The following is a 16,600-nucleotide window of genomic DNA, read 5'->3' as shown; positions in this document are numbered from 1 at the left end:
CTACAAAGCTACAGTAGTGAAAACAGCATGGTATTGGCATAAGGAGAGACACACAAACCAATGGAATCAAATTGAAAGTTCTGATATGGATCCTCATATATATAGTCATATAGTATTCAATAAAGCCACCAAACCCTCTCAACTGGGAGAGAATGGCCTATTCAACAAATGGTGCCTGGAGAACTGGATCTCCATATGTAAAAGAATGACAGAGGATTACCATCTTGCGGTCACCCCTCGGGCTGAAGCGTGGTTTGCTGGCCTGGCGGGGGAGCGGCCGCGGTAGGCCAAGCCGCTGCCCCCATAATAGGGTGGCTGGTCGGACTCACCGCCACCCCTGAAGGGAGCTCGGCATGGGCGCAGAGTGCCCTCGGGTCTCCCCTTCTCGGCGGCCATGCTTCCGCGGCCGCCCCTCCTCCCGGATGGCGCCACCCGATGCCTGTGGGGCAGCACCCTTCTTCTTCTTTCTCCCTGCGCAGGCGCAGGGCGGAAAATTCCAGTCTGCCCTTTTCCCCTCCCCCGACAGCAGCAACAGCCAGGCGTGGGCGGAAAATTCCAGTCTGCCCTTTTCCCCTCCCCCGACAGCAGCAACAGCCAGGTGTGGGCGGGAAACTCAAGTCTGCCCTCCACCCCAGCAACAGCAGCCACCAATCCCTAAACCCTGCCCCTTCCCCCAGCAACAGCGACAGCCAATCCCTAACTACCACCCCTCCCCCATCCAGTACCGCCCACTGACCTTTCTCCGGCAACCAATCAGAACAGGGCGTGGCTTCGACCAATCAGCCTCCCCCAGCCCCTATAAAACTGTTGCCTCTCCCTCAATAAAGGGGACTTGCGTGTTTACCTTGTCTCCGCGGTAGTTCTTCTGCCGTGCGCCCTCCAGTCCTGAGAGCCCCCGACAAGGGCCTGGCCTCCCTTGTCCCCAGTTCGTCGCCTGCTTCTCCGGGTGACCCCTTCATCGCCGGCTTCGCTGGGCGACCCCGTCAGCTGAACCGCGCAACCCCTTGTGAGACCGATCCCTCGTCTGCTGCCGGACTGACCCCTCGTCCCAAGTGGGACCGACCCCTCGTCCCAAGCGGGACCGACCCCTCGTCCAGAGCTGGACCGACCCCTCGTCCGCAGCCAGACCCCACCTCTACCGACTGAGCAAGCCGTCGCACCATCTCACACCTTAAACAAAAATCAACTCAAAGATGGATCAAAGACCTAAATATAAGAGCCAAGACCATAAATACTTTGGAAAGCAGTGTAGGGAAGCATGTACAAGACCTTGTAATACGAAATGGCTTCATGAACTTCACACCAAAAGCACGAGCAGCAAAAGAACAGATAAAAGGGACTTCCTCAAAATTAAAGCCTTCTGCACCTCAAAGGAGTTTGTCATGAAAGTGAAAAGAGAGCCTACACAATGGGAGAAAATATTTGGTAACCATATATCTGATAGGATACTTATAACCTGCATATAGAAAGAACTCCTATATCTTGAAAATAAAAAGATAAACAACCCATTTTAAAAATGGAAAATAGATTTAAACAGACACTTCTCCAAAGTGGAAATACAAATGGCTAAAAAGCACATGAAAAAATGCTCCAAACCTCTAAGTATCAGGGAAATGCAAATCAAAACTACAATGAGATACCATCTTACTCCCATAAGATTGGCAGCTATGAAAAAAAAATAGAAGACTACAAATGCTGGAGAGGATGTGGAGGAATGGGAACATTCATCCACTGCTGGTGGGAATGCAGAAGGATCCAGCCATTCTGGATGACAGTTTGGCAGTTTCTCAAAAAACTAGCCATAGATTTGCCATATGACCGAGCATTTCTACTGCTGGGTATATACCCAATAGAACTGAAAACAGGGACACAAACTGATATATGCACACCAATGTCCATAGCAGCATTGTTCACTATTGCCAAAAGTTGGAATCAACCCAAATGCCCATCAACAGATGAATGGATAAATAAAATGTGGTATATACATACAATGGAATACTACTCAGCTTTAAGAACAAATACACTACAAACACACGTGATAAGATGGATGAATCTTGAGAACCTTATGTTGAGTACAGCAACCCAGGCATTGAAGGACAAACACTACATGACCTCAGTGATATGAAATAAGTAAACCAAGATGCCTCAGAGAGCTAGAGACTGGATGATAGGCTTAAAGGAAATTGGGGGGTAGAGGAAGGATGCAAGCTGACACCTACATGGGTGAAATCTATGATAAGCAGGAGGTAAGTGTTTGTACAAGGAAGGCATAAAATGGGGGCATAGGGTTACCTTTGGGTGGGGCTTTGCAGGCTTGAGGGGGGCTGTGGATGGGAGGATGGGTAATATTGCCCAAGAAATTGGGGGGAGGGTGGGGCAACATACAAACATAGGAGATTTGTCAGGTATTTGGTTGAGAGTATAATGCTGAGAAAACTTTTTCAAAAACATAATAAGGAAGGTTACCTGTTTAAGATGCTTAAAGGTGATAATCTGATGCAGGACAGGTTCCTAGGGAGTATGTGAATGTTCATTTTGCCATAGGGGGTTATATCATTGGATAGAGACCCATATAATGAGAGTGAAGGTATACCCACATCCTGGGGAGGACTGATGCTCTCAAATAGAGGGAATTTTATCTCTCAAAAGAAATGGTGGCTCCCAGTGCTTTAGGGCAGTTGAGCATGTCAAGCCCTCAACACTGTTGCAAATATCTCTGAACATGGCCCTTCAAGCAATGAATATTGACTGTCACTGTGGGCCCTAAGGGGAGGGGGAAAGAGGTATTGAATAGATGAACCAATGTAACTGTGTGGGCAATAGAATGTTCTACAAGAGTACACAAAGATGGATATAAGACATGTAAAATTACACCAAAAATATAGGGGCTGATAGGCTAAAATGTAAATCATAATGTAAAACATAAGATAACTAAAAATTCAGAAAATTGTATAGTCTAAAATATAAACCACAATGTAAAACCAAATGTTACCTTGTTTGAAAGCTATTGTCTCAATATCTGTACATCGGTTGCAGTAAATATAGTATGAATATGTAAAAAGATTATTGCTGTGGAAGGGAAAAGGGTTTTATGTTGGATACGTGGGAGTACTGTATATTGTATACATGAATTACTGTGATTTAAAGCTTTTGTGAAGATAAGCTTAATAATTAGAAAAAAGAAAAGAAAAAGATAGGATGTAGACACTGAGGAAAAGACAGAAGTAGTTGCCTTGCCAATTTGCATACAGGGCAACACTTATCACAGTGATGGAAGGCAAAACATCAAAAACAAAGCTTTTGCATTTTTCAATTTTTTGATACCCCAATTTATTTTTATCTTAATTTTTCTAAATTAATATGTATTCTATATCTAACCTTTAAACTCATCACTATATTCCATTTTACTATTAAAGGAAACTGGCAATATATTGGGCTTCACTTTTGAAGAAGTTTTGGATCACAGAGAGGATCAACAGTGATAGGGGAGGAATACTGGTGTGGGATGTTATTGACAGGGGACACATGGTTGCCAGGGAGTTCTACAGGGCATATATTCAGGGTACATAAAAATGTTTGGATATTTTCATAGCAGATACAATTAAAAACAACAACTGAGGGTTTACTGAGTTCCTAGCCAGGGGAGCTCTATCATAGTCCCTAAAGGAACAGCAACAATCCCCCAAGTGCAATGGCAAAGGCCAAAAAAAATGAAGACCCAACAGTGAGCCCTTGATACTAATGACTATGCTTGTGAGCCTGTGCACCTGAAATAAGAACAAGGCCTAGAGCTGCAGGGTGCCTAAGAGTTACCTCCTGAGAGCCTCCGTGTTGCTCAAATGTGGCCAGTCTCTAAGCCAAACTCAGCATGTAAATGCATTGCCTTCCCCCCAGTGTGGAACATGACTCCCGGGGATGAGCCTCCCTGGTGCCGAGGGATTACTACCAAGTACCAGCTGATGATGTAACTAGAAAATGACCTTGAATAGAAGGGTCAACTCAGACCAGCAAAATATCTCAATCTACATATAATATCAGGAGTTAAAAATGCTTTTTGACCTGAATAAAAGGGGGAAATAGAAAGGACAAATGAGTTTATATGGCTATGAGTCTCCAAAAAGAGCCAGGAGGTTATCAGAGGGGTTGCCCTTATGCACACCTCAGCAGAGTCCCAGAGACAGCTAAGGTAGATAAAACCCCAGGCATTGGTTCTTCTGAGGGCTACAGAGACCCACAGGTTCTATGGTCATTGCAGATGGAGTTCAGTGCCATGTCAGTTGGCCCTACTTTGGAGTTTGTGTTTCTGTGTGATGGAGCTGGACTCAGACGTGATCTTTGTTCACAAGCCTCTCCTGTTACTTTTACCAGATCTGTGGTTGGTGCTGGGGTTTAGTGTATACTCAGGGGACCTGAATCTCTGGACTGTTCATGTGATAGCCAGGCCCTGAGCCTCAACAGACTTGCAACTCCTACCCTCTGATTTATTGGACTTACCCCAGCCAGCTAACAGGGAGGTGAAGAAGGTCAACCACCACACCAGGGAGCCAAGAGTGCCTACAACTGAAAGCAGGAGGATTGCATCCAGCATCCATGTGGAATCTAAGCCCCCTCTAGTTATAGATGTGGAGTGGACACAACCATTACAAGGTCCACATGATGGAGGAATAGGGTATGGATTAGAGTGGACTTACTGATATTCTATTCATGAACTATTGTGATTAGTAATCAACGAAAATGTGGCATTAGTGTGGAGAAAGTGGCCATGGTGGTTGCTGGGGGTAGGGAGTGGGAGGAAGAGATGAGATGTGGAGGCATTTTCAGGACTTGGAGTTGTCCTGGATGGTGCTGCAGGGACAGTTTCCAGACATTGTATGTCCTCCCATGGCCCACTGGATGGGATGTGGGAGAGTGTGGGCTATGATGTGGACCATTGACCATGAGGTGCAGCGATGCTCAGACATGTATTCACCAAATGCAACGAATGTCTCATGATGATGGAGGAGATTGTTGTTATGGGGGGAGGAGTGGGGTGAGGGGGTTGGGAGGTATATGGGGACCTCATATTTTTTAATGTAATATTAAAAAAATAAATAAAGACAAAAAAAGATTTTAAAAAAGTGAGTGATCCACCTGGTTATCAGGCATCGAGTGCATAGTTATGACAGGGAACATATAGATATTGTTTGTTTTAGGATTTCTTGGATCTGTTATTTTTTTAGAAGCTTCCCTTTTATTTTTGATTTTAAATGTTTAATCACTAAAATCTGGTATATCGCCTGCAAATAGTAGGCTGCTGAATGATTGATTGATGAACACCAGCAGCCTGAGAAACTCCTTAGGAGCCTAAAGGGAAGGCTATTTCTCCTTGGTGGTTTCTTCTTGTTGTTGTTGCCACTGTTATTGTTTTGTTTCTTGTTTGCTGTGTTTCCCTTTACTTTGTCCCTGCATCATTTTTTCTTTTTCCTGCCTTATTTCTTTTTCTACCTATGTTACATTTTTCTTTCTTTCATTTTTCTATTATCTGTTTTCAGTTGTTTTACAATCATTCAACCTTTTTTGTTTCGTCTTCAATTTTTAAAATTTTTATTCCTTTCTCACTCTTTTTTCTTTATTTATTTTTTACTTTTCTCTTTCCTTTTTTCTTTTCCTCTCTTCTCACCATTCCATACATTCAAATCATTCTATATCTTTTTCTCCATTTTGTTTCCTATTTCATTTTTTCTATTTCACTTTTTAAATCTCATTCTTCTGCACTTCTTATAATTTTTTACTTGTGTTAATTATTTAATTTCCTAGGTCTTGTACAGCTCCTCTACTACATTTATTAATATTATTATTCCTTTTCTCTTGTTATCTCTTTCCTTTTCTCTGGTTTTAATTTTTGATCCTAGGGGACATAGACGACAGCAAGAAAATTTAATAATAGGAATGAAGTGTCAAAGTAAAACCTTACAACAAACAAAAACAACAACAAAATAAAACTTTAGAGTAGAAAGAAGTTAGCCAACAGAATAAACCCATCAAGCTAAACAGATGCTTAGACACCAATAAAGAATTACAAGCCATACTAAGAAACAGGAAGACATGGTCTAGTTTAATGAATTAAACTAAAAAACAGGAGATGCAGAACATGGAACAACTAATCAAAAATATCCAAACAAATAACGTGAATCAAATTAATGAAGTGAAGGAAGAGATTAAGGATATTAAGGAAACACTGGGAGAACATATTGAAGAAATTGTAAACATACGTAAAAAGGTAACAGATATGATGGTAATGAATGGCATAATGCAAGAAATCAAAAGTACACCAGAAACACATAACAGCAGATTTGAACAGACAGAGGAAAAAATCAGTGATGTGGAATACAATTGCATCTGAAATCAGACAGATAGTAGAAAAGATAGATAAAATGATAGAAAAAAAATCTAGCAGTGACTCAGAGACTTGAATGACAAAATGAAACTCACAAATATACACATTATAAGGATCCCAGAGGCAGAAGAGAAGGGTAAGTAGAGAAGGAGTGTTGGAATAATGGCTGAAAATGTCCCAATTCTATTGAGGGACATGGATGTACATTGCCCAAGAGGCACCACAAACCCCAAACAGTATAAATCCCAGCAGGCCTAGCCCAAGACATATACTTGTCAAACTCCCCAATGCTCAAGACAAAGAGAGTATACTGAAAGTAGCAAGAGAAAAGAGATCCATCACATACAAGGGAAGCTTGATAAGATTAAGGGCTGATTTCTCATCTGAAATCAGGCAGGCAAGAAGGCAGTGGTATGACATAGTTCAGGTGCCAAAAGAAAAAGAACATCGAGCCAAGAATTCTGTATCCAGCAAAGCTGGCACTCAAAAAATAGGGAGAGTTCAAAATATTCACAGATAACAGGAATTAAGAGCTTTTTCAATAAGAAACCTGCACTCTAAGAAATACTAAAGAGAGTTTGGCAGGCTGAAAGGAAAAAAAACAGAAGAGAGAGAGATGGAAGAGAGTGTGGGTATAACTAAAAAGATAATAAAGAGAAACAAAAACAACATATGGCATACATAAACCTAAAGAAAATATGGCTAGTATAAGTAATTCCTTGGCAGTAATAGAACTGAATGTCAATTGCTTAAACTCTACAATCAGGAGACACAGATTGGCAGAATAGGTAAGGAAATATGACCCACCTGTATGTTGTCTACAAGACACTCACCTTAGACCCAGGGATGCAAGGAGCTAAAAGTGAATTGTTGGAAAATAATTTTACACGCAAACAATAACCAAAAAAAGGACAGGAGTAGCTATACCAGTATAAGACAAAATAGACTTTACAAGTGGAGGAGACATTCCTTAACTCATATCATAATGTGAACACCACCCTAATACCAAAGCCAAACAAAGATACCACAAGAAAACTACAGATCAATCTCTCTAATAAAACTAGATGCTAAAATCCTCAACAAAATACTTTTTAATTGTACTCAACCCATCAAACGAATTGTACACCATGATGAAATGGTTTCATCCCTGGTATGCAAGGATGGTTCAACATCAGAAAATCAATCAATGTAATACAACACATTAACAGATTGAAAGAAAAAAATCATATGATCATCTCTATAGATGTAGAAAAAGCATTTGACAAAATACAGCCTTCTTTCCTGATAAAAACACTTCAAAAGATAGGAATAGAAGGAAACTTCCACAACTTGATGACAAGTATATATAAAAACCCACAGCTATTATGATTTTCAATGATGAAATCCTAAAAATTTCCATCTAATATCTGGAAAAGAAAAGGATGCCCTCTGTCACTGCTTTCATTTAACACTGTGTTGGAAGTACTTGCTCAAGCACTTAGGCAAGAAAAAGCAAACTGAGGAGGAAATCAAGAAAAAAAATTCCATTTACATTAGCAACAAAAAGAATCAAGTATCTAGGAATAAATTTAACTAAAGATGTAAATGACTTGTACACAGAAAACTACACAACACTGTTAAAGGAAGTCAAAGAAGACCTAAAGAAATGGAAGAATATTCCCTGTTCATCTATAAGAAGACTAAACATTATTAATATGTCTATCCTACCCAAACTGATCTACAGATTTAATGCAATCCCAATAAAAATCACCACAGTATTTTAACTGAACTGGAAAAACTAACTATGAAATTTATTTGGAAGGGCAAGAGACCCCAAATAGCCAAAGACATATTGAAAAGAAAAAATGAAATTGGAGGAACCATGCTAGCTGACTTTAAAACTACTACAAAGCTACAGTGGTCAAAACTGCAAGTTATGGGAACAAGGATAGCCACACTGACCAAGGGAACCATAATTGAGAGTCTAATAGAGATCCTTGCATATATAGTCAACTAATATTCTACAAGGCCACCAAGCCTACTCACCAAGCCCACTCAACTGGGAGAGAATGGCCTCTTCAACAAATGGTGCTTAGAGAACTGGATATCCATATACAAAAGAATGAAAGAGGAACCCATCTCATACCTTATAAGAAAATTAACTCAAAATGGATCCAAAGTCTAACTATAAGAACCAAAACCATAAAGACCTTGGAAGATATTGTAGAGGAGCCTCTACAGGATCTTGCAATAGGAAACGGTTTTCCTGAACTTCAACCCAAAGCACAAACAGTGAAAGAAAAAATAGGTAAATGGGATTTCTTCAAAATTAAAAACATTTGCACCTCAAAGAAGTTGGTCAAGAAAATGAAAAGGCAACCTAACCAATGGGAGAAAATATTTGGTAACCATATATCTGATAGGAGCCTAATATACAGCATATATAAAGAAATCCTACACCTCAAAAATAAAAAGACAAACAACCCATTTAAAAAATGGTCAAGTGATCTGAATAGACAATTCTCCAAAGAAGAAATGCAAATGGCTAAAAAGCACATGAAAAGATATTCAACATCACTAGGTATTAAGGAAGTGCAAATCAAAACTACAGTGAGATACCATTGTACACCCATTAGACTTGTGTTATACCCATTGATGAGAATCACACTATGACAAGATGAGCACTCACACATTCCCTAGAAGCCTGCCTCAGGTGCTCCCTGTGCCAGAAGTCTCCCATCAAACACCTTAAACCAATAACCCTTCCTTATATTTTCTAAAGAGTTTTCTCAACATTGGGTGGGAGGGAGTTCTCCAGGACATGCACGTAAGGTATATAAATATGTTCAGATATTCACTGGGGTATTGTCCTGGTAGGTAGAGTTACACATGACAACTGAGGGAGTGCTGGGTTCCCATCCGGGGGAGCTCTGCCATATTCTCCAATGGAACAGCAACAATCCCCCAAGTGCAAGGGCAAAGACCAGTGAAGAAGGATGGTCCAATGATGGGCCCTTGATACTGATGACTATGCTTATGAGCCTATGCACTTGAAATTTCAACTAGGCCTAGAGCTGCAGGGTGCCTAAGATTTATTTCCTGAGAGCCTCCATGTTGCTCAAATGTGGCCACTCTCTAAGCCAAACTCAGCATGTAAATGCATTACCTTCTCCCCAGTGTGGGACATGACTTCCAAGGATGAGCCTCCCGGGCATGGAGGGATTACTATCAATCACTAGCTGGTGATACAACTAGAAAAATACCTTGAATAAAAGGGGTAAATGATAAAGACAAATGAGTTTATATGGCTAAGAGTCTTCAGAATGAGTCGGGAGGTCATCAGCGGGATCATGCTTATGCACATCTCAGCAGGATCTCAGAGACAGCCAAAGTAGATATGATCCCAGGTAGTGGTGTTCCTGAGTGCTATGGTCATGGCAGATGGCTCTGGAGTTCAGTGCCCTGCCAGTGGGCCCTACTTTAGAATTTGTCCTCCTGAGTGTGATGGACTTGAACTCAGATATGACCTCTCTACACATACCTCTTTTGCCACTTCTACTGAACCTGGGGTGGGTGTATATGCTCAGGAGACTTGAATCTCTGGACTGTCCATGTGCCACCCAAGCCCTGAGCCTCAGCAGAGTTGCAACACCTACTCACCAGTTCATTGGACTTACCCAGGTCAGCTAACAGGGAGATGAGGATGGTCAACCACACCAAGGAATCGAGAGAGTCTACAACTGCAAGCAGGAGAATCACATCCATCAGCCATGTGGAATCTAAGCCCCCCTTGCAATTTAAGGGGGAGGGGACATTGCCATTCCAGGGCCCACAGGACCAAGAAATAAAAAATGGATTACAGTGTACTTACTGGTATTCTACTATAGAACTATTGTGACTCTAGCCATGGAAGAAATTGTATCATTGACGTGAAGACAGTGACCATGGGAGTTGCTGAGGGCAGGGAGACAGAAGAAGAGGTGTGATATGGGGGCATTTGGGACTTGGAGTTGTCCTGAATGATACTGCAGGGACTGATGCAGGACATTATATATCTTTCCATTACCCACTGAATGTATTAGGGGAGAGTGTAAACTACAATGTGAACTATAATCCATGCAGAGTAGCAGTGCTCCAAAATGTATTCATCAAATGCAATGAATGTGCCACACTGATGAAAGAGGTTGTTGATGTGGGAGGGGTGGAAGGTTTGGGGAGTGGGGTATATGGGAAACTCATATTTTTTAATGTAACATTTTATGTGATCTATGTATCTTTTTTAAAAAGGCAATAAAAATTTTCATTAAAAAAAAGTGTGTGGTCCAAAATGTAAATCGTAATGTAAACCACTGATCGTGGTTGGTAGCTATGTTTCAATATTAGTACTGGTAACAAATGTATCATCCATATATACAGGAAGGGGGAAAGGGGAAAGGATGTTGGGTAAATTGGAATCCCCAGGATTCTGTATGTGCCTTTACTGTGACCTAAAACTTTTGAAGAGAAAATGAAAAAAAGTAAGACACTGGGGTATTAAATGGAAGAAAATGTCACTGTACATACAAGACAACAGATTTTACAATGATGAAAGGAAAAATGTCAAAAAATGTTTAATATTTTCATTATTTTATAATATCCCAATTATTTTATTTTATTTTTAGTTTTTTAAATTTTTCTGTATTTTAGTTCTTATGTTTAAGACTATCATTATTATTTCATTTTCTTATTAACTGTATTTGGCTATTATATTGGCTTCATTTTTTAAGAAGTTTTGGAACACAGAAGTGTTACAACTGTGGCAGGGGAGGACCATTGATGTGGGGTGTCCATAATAGGGGATACATGGGAGGAAGTTCACCTGGGTATACATATAAGGCATATAAATGTGTTCAAATCTTCACGGGGTTTTGCCACAGTGAATAGAGATTCACACAATAACCCAAAAATAATCAAATTCTCATTCTGGTGAGCTCTGCCACATTCTCTAATGGAACAGCAACAATGCCCAAGTACAGCGGCAATGACTAGTGAAGGAGGATGGTCCACTGATGGGCCTTTGATATTAATGACGATGCTTATGAGCCTTTGTTCTTGAAATTGAAATTTAGCCCAGTGTTGTAGGGTACCTGAGAATTACCTCCTGGGATCCTCCCTGTTGCTCAAATGTGGCCTCTCTCTAGCCAAACTCACAATATAAATGCAGTAACGCCCCCTAGTGTGGAACACGACTCCTGGGAATGAGACTTCCTGTCACAGAAGGATTGCTTCCAAGTACCAACAAGCAATGCAACTGGAAAAAAAGAAGGCCTTGACCAAAAGGAGGGAAAGACAAATAAGTTTACATTGTTAAGAGACTTCAAAGTGAGTTGGGAGGTCTTTGCAGAGATAACACTTATGCACATCTTCAGCAGGATCTCATTGACAGTTAAAATAGATACTACCCCAAATAGCGAGGCTCCTGAGGAATATGGGAACATCCAGACACTACAGTCAGGGCAGATAGTTCAGGAGTTTGTCCTGAGAAATCTGGAAACACAAACACTATAGTCAGGGCAGATAGTTCAAGAGTTTGGTCCTGAGGAATCTGGAAACACAGACACTATAGTCAGGGCAGAGCACTCAGGAGTTTGTCTCCCTTGCCAGTGGGCCCTACTTGGGAATTTATGCTCCCCGGAGTGAGAAAGTTGGACTCAGTTTTGGTTTCCCTACACAGGGCTCTTCTGTCCTTCTATTTGAACTTATAACTAGTACTAAAGTTGGTAGGTGGACATCCAAGAGACTTAAATCTTTGGGTTACATATATGCCAGCTGGAGCCTGAATCTCAATGGAATTACAACACCTACTCTCCAGTTCATTGGACTCACCCAGGACAACTAATAAGGAGGAGATGATGGACAACCAACATACCAAATAACTGAGAATGTCTACAACTGCAAGCAAGAGAGTCTCATTCATCAGCCCTATGGAATCAAAGGCCCCCATCCCCAATTACAAGTGTAGCAGGCATCACCATCCCAGAATCCTCAGGACTGAGGAATCAACGAGGGACTAAATTAGACTTAGGTTGTATTCTATTATAAACTGATGGTGATTCTAGCAATGCAAGAAAGATGTGGAAGCAGTGGCCACTGGAGGTTCTGAGGTAGAAGAGAGAAAAATAGGTTTAATATGGGGGCATTTTTTGGACTTGGGAATCTTCCTCAATGACATTACAATGACAGATACAGGTCATTATATATCTTACCATAATCTACAAGGATGGAGTGGGAGAGAGTGTAAACCACAATGAAAACTATAATCCATGCTTAGTGCCAATGCTCCAAAATGTGTCTATCCATTGCAATGAGTGTGCCTCACTAATGAAAGATTTTGTTAATGTGGGAAAATGTGGGGTGTGTGGGGAGCAGGGCATATGGGAATCCCCTATATATTCTCTGTAACATCTATATAATCTAAGTTCTTTTTAAAAAGAAAAAAAAGAAAAAACAAAAAAAGAAAAAAAATTACTGTAGTATTTTCACAGTTCACTCACTGAGTTCTGTGTTTTTACACTGATTGTAAGTTAATACAAGTTCATAGCAGTGAATAAAGCATGTATTTTACTTGGTGTTCAAAACTAAACACTTTTCAAAGTTCACTAAGTGAATTATGTGTTTTAACATTGATTGTGGGTCAAAATAAGTACATAGCATTAATAAAGCATGTACTTTACTTAGTATTTTTTTAAAAAACTGCATGGTATTAGCACAAGTATTGACATACTGACCAAGGGAACCAAGCTGAGAGTTCTGATATATATTCTCACATATACAGACAACTGATATTTGAGAAGGCCACCAAGCCCATTCAACTGGGAGAAAACAGCCTCTTCAAAAAATGGTGCTTAGAGAACAGTATATCCATACCCAAAAGAATGACAGAGGAACACCATTTCACACCTTATACAAAAATTAACTCAGGATGGATCAAAGATCTAAATATAAGAGCCAAAACCATAAAGATCTTAGAAGATAATGTAGGGAAGCATCTACAGGATCTAGTAATAGGAAATGGTTTCATGAACTTTACACCCAAAACACAAGCAACAAAAGAAAAAACAGATAAATGGGATTAACTCAAAATTAAAAACTTGCACATCAAAGGAGTTTGTCAAGAAAGTGAAAAGACAGCCTACTAAATGGTAGAAAATATTTGGTAACCATATATAGGATAGGGGCCAATTATCCAGCATCTATAGGAAATCCTACACCTTGAAAGTAAAAAGACAAAAAACCCAATAAAAGAATGTGCAAGTAATTTGAATAGACACTTCTCAAAGAAGAAATACAATGGGCTAAAAAACACAGGAAAAAGATGCTCAACATCACTAGCTACTAGGGAAATATAAATCAAAACTGCAATGAGATGCCATCTTACACCCATTTGACTGGCAGCTATTTAAAAACCAGAGGACTACAAATATTGGAGAGGATGTGAAGGAATAGGAACTCTATCCACTGCTGGTGGATATGTAGAATGGTGCAGCCATTGTGGAGGACAGTGTGGTAGTTTCTCAGGGAGCCAACTATAGAACTACCATATGATCCAGCAATTCCAATGCTGGGTATATACCTAGAAGAATGGAAAACTGGGACATGAACAGATATACGCACACCAATGCTCAGAGCAACATTATTCACTATTGCCAAAAATTGGAAACAACCCAAATGTGCATCAACAGATGAATAGATAAACAAATTGTGGTATATACCTACAATGGAATATTACTCAGCTGTAAGAAGGAATGTAGTATTAACACATGGGATAACATGGATGAATCTTGAAGACTTTATGTTGAATGAAGCAAGCCAGGCACTGAAGGACAAATATTACATGGCCACTGATATGGATTAAGCAAATTGAGCAGACTCACAGAGCTAGAGATTGGAAGATAGGTTTCCAGGAGACCGAAAAGGAGAAGAGGGTTGTGTGTCAATGTCCATATCAGCAAAATCTAAGATAAAGTGGAACTGTGTAGTTGTGCAGTGGATGGGCATGACAGTGGTGCACTGATGCTATTGGTTTGAGTGGTGCTGGTTTGTTAAGGGGGTAGATTGGGGAGGACTGTCTGTAGAACTGGGGAGACAGTTGGGGGAGGGACCAGGTGAACACGGAATTTGTGGGTATGTGCTTGAAACTACAACACTGGGAATATTTTTTTGGCAATAAGGCAGCAGAGGGTTAATGGTTTAGGGTATTGGATGTAGGGGGCATTCAGGACATGGCGCACCTGGGGCAGGACTCTAGGGAGTGTGTGAGTGTTCACCTTATCATAGTGTGTTGTATAAGTGGGTGGAGACCCACATAATGAGTGGGAAAGTGCTTGGGGCTCCCATCCTGGGGAGTCCTGCTATGTTCAGATAGAGGGGTGGGAGTATCTCGAGAGCATAGGCAGTGCCTAATAGGGGAGCTCAGGCCAGTACATCAAGTCCTCGATGTTGTTGCAAGTAACTATGTATCTTGTTCTTCAAGAAGTGAAGCTTGGTAGTTGCCGTGGATCCCAAGGGGAGTGGGAGGGAGAAATAGAATAGATGGAACATGAGGCATTTTGGGGGTGATAAAATTGTTCTACATGATCTTGCAATGATAGATACAGGCCATGGTAAATTTCACCAAAATTTATAAAATTATATGGTCCAAAACATAAACCATATTGTGAATCATTACCATGGTTAGTAGCAATGTTTCAATATTTGTACATCAGTTGTAATAAATGTGCCATCCATATGTAAAATGTTATTATTAGAGGAAAGGGGAAAAGGGGAGATGTTGGGGATGGGAATCCCCTATATTGTGTTTGTGACTATTCTGTAACCTAAAGCTTCTTTGAAAACAAAATGAAAAAAATAAGACACTGAGGGAATAAACAGAAGAAAATGTCACTGTACATATAAGACAACAGATCTTACAGTGATGAAAGATATAATGCCAAAAAAATTTTTAATTTTATATTTTAAAATTATTTTTATTATTCCAAAAACATTTTAATTATTTTTTAAACTATCATTATTATTTCATTTTCTTATTACTTGTACTTGGTTATTTTCTTAGCTTCATTTTTTAAGACGTTTTGGATCACAGAAGAGTTACAACTGTGGCAGGGGAGGATCATTGCTGTGGGTATCATTGATGGGGCATTTATGAGAGAAGGTTCACCACGGGAATAACTATAGGTCGTATAAATGTGTTCTAGTGTTCATGGGGTATTGTCACGGTAGGTGGAGATTCACACAATAGCTGAAAGAATATCAAATTCCCATCCTGGGGAGCTCTGCCACATTCTCTAATGGGACAGCAAAAATCCCCTGAGTACAGGGGCAGTGAAAAGTGAAGGAGGATGGACGACTGACAGGCCCTTCATACTGATGACCATACTTGTGAACCTTTACTTCTGAAATTGAAACTTAGTCTAGTATTATAGGGTGCGTAAGAGTTACCTCCTGAGAGCCTCCTTATTGCTCCCCCTAAGCCGAACTCAATGTACACATGCATTTTATTCCCCCCAGTTTGGGAGATGACTCCAGGGCATAAGCCTCCCTGGCACCAAGGGATTACTACCAATACCAACTAGCAAAGCAACTGGAAAAAAGACTTTGATCGAAAGGAGGAACGGGTAAAGACAAATGAGTTTATATGACTAAGAGACTTCAAAGTCAATTGGGAGATCATTCCAGCACTTCTCAGCAGGATCTCATTGGCTGCCAAAGTAAACATTGCATCAAATAGTGAAGACATCTAGACACTATAGGCAGGGCAGACAGCTCAGGAATTTGGTGTCCTGCCACTGGGCCTTACTTGGGAATTTATGCTCTCCAATGTGACAGAGAACTCAGTTGTGGTTTCCCCATACATAACTCTTCTGCTCCTTCTATTTGAACCTATATTTACTGCTAGACTTGATATATGTATGTCCAAGAGACTTAAATCTTTGGGCTGTCAATGTACCAGCTGGGTCCTGAATCTCAGCAGAGTTGCAATGCCTACTCTCAAGTTCAATGGACTCACCTGAAACAACTAACAAGCAGATGATGATGAACAATGACCATCCCAAGGAACAGAGAGAATTTGCAACTGCAGGCAAGGTAGTCCCATCCATCTGCATGATGGGATCTAAGCCTCCTCTCAATCAGAGGTGGAGTGGACATCATCACCCAAGAATCCTCAGGATTGGGGGATGAAAGATGGTCTAATGTAGGCTTACTGGT

The sequence above is a fragment of the Dasypus novemcinctus genome, chromosome 11, assembly GCF_030445035.2.
Source record: "Dasypus novemcinctus isolate mDasNov1 chromosome 11, mDasNov1.1.hap2, whole genome shotgun sequence".
Lineage (NCBI taxonomy): Eukaryota > Metazoa > Chordata > Mammalia > Cingulata > Dasypodidae > Dasypus > Dasypus novemcinctus.
Note: the sequence above shows the minus strand (reverse complement) of the source record.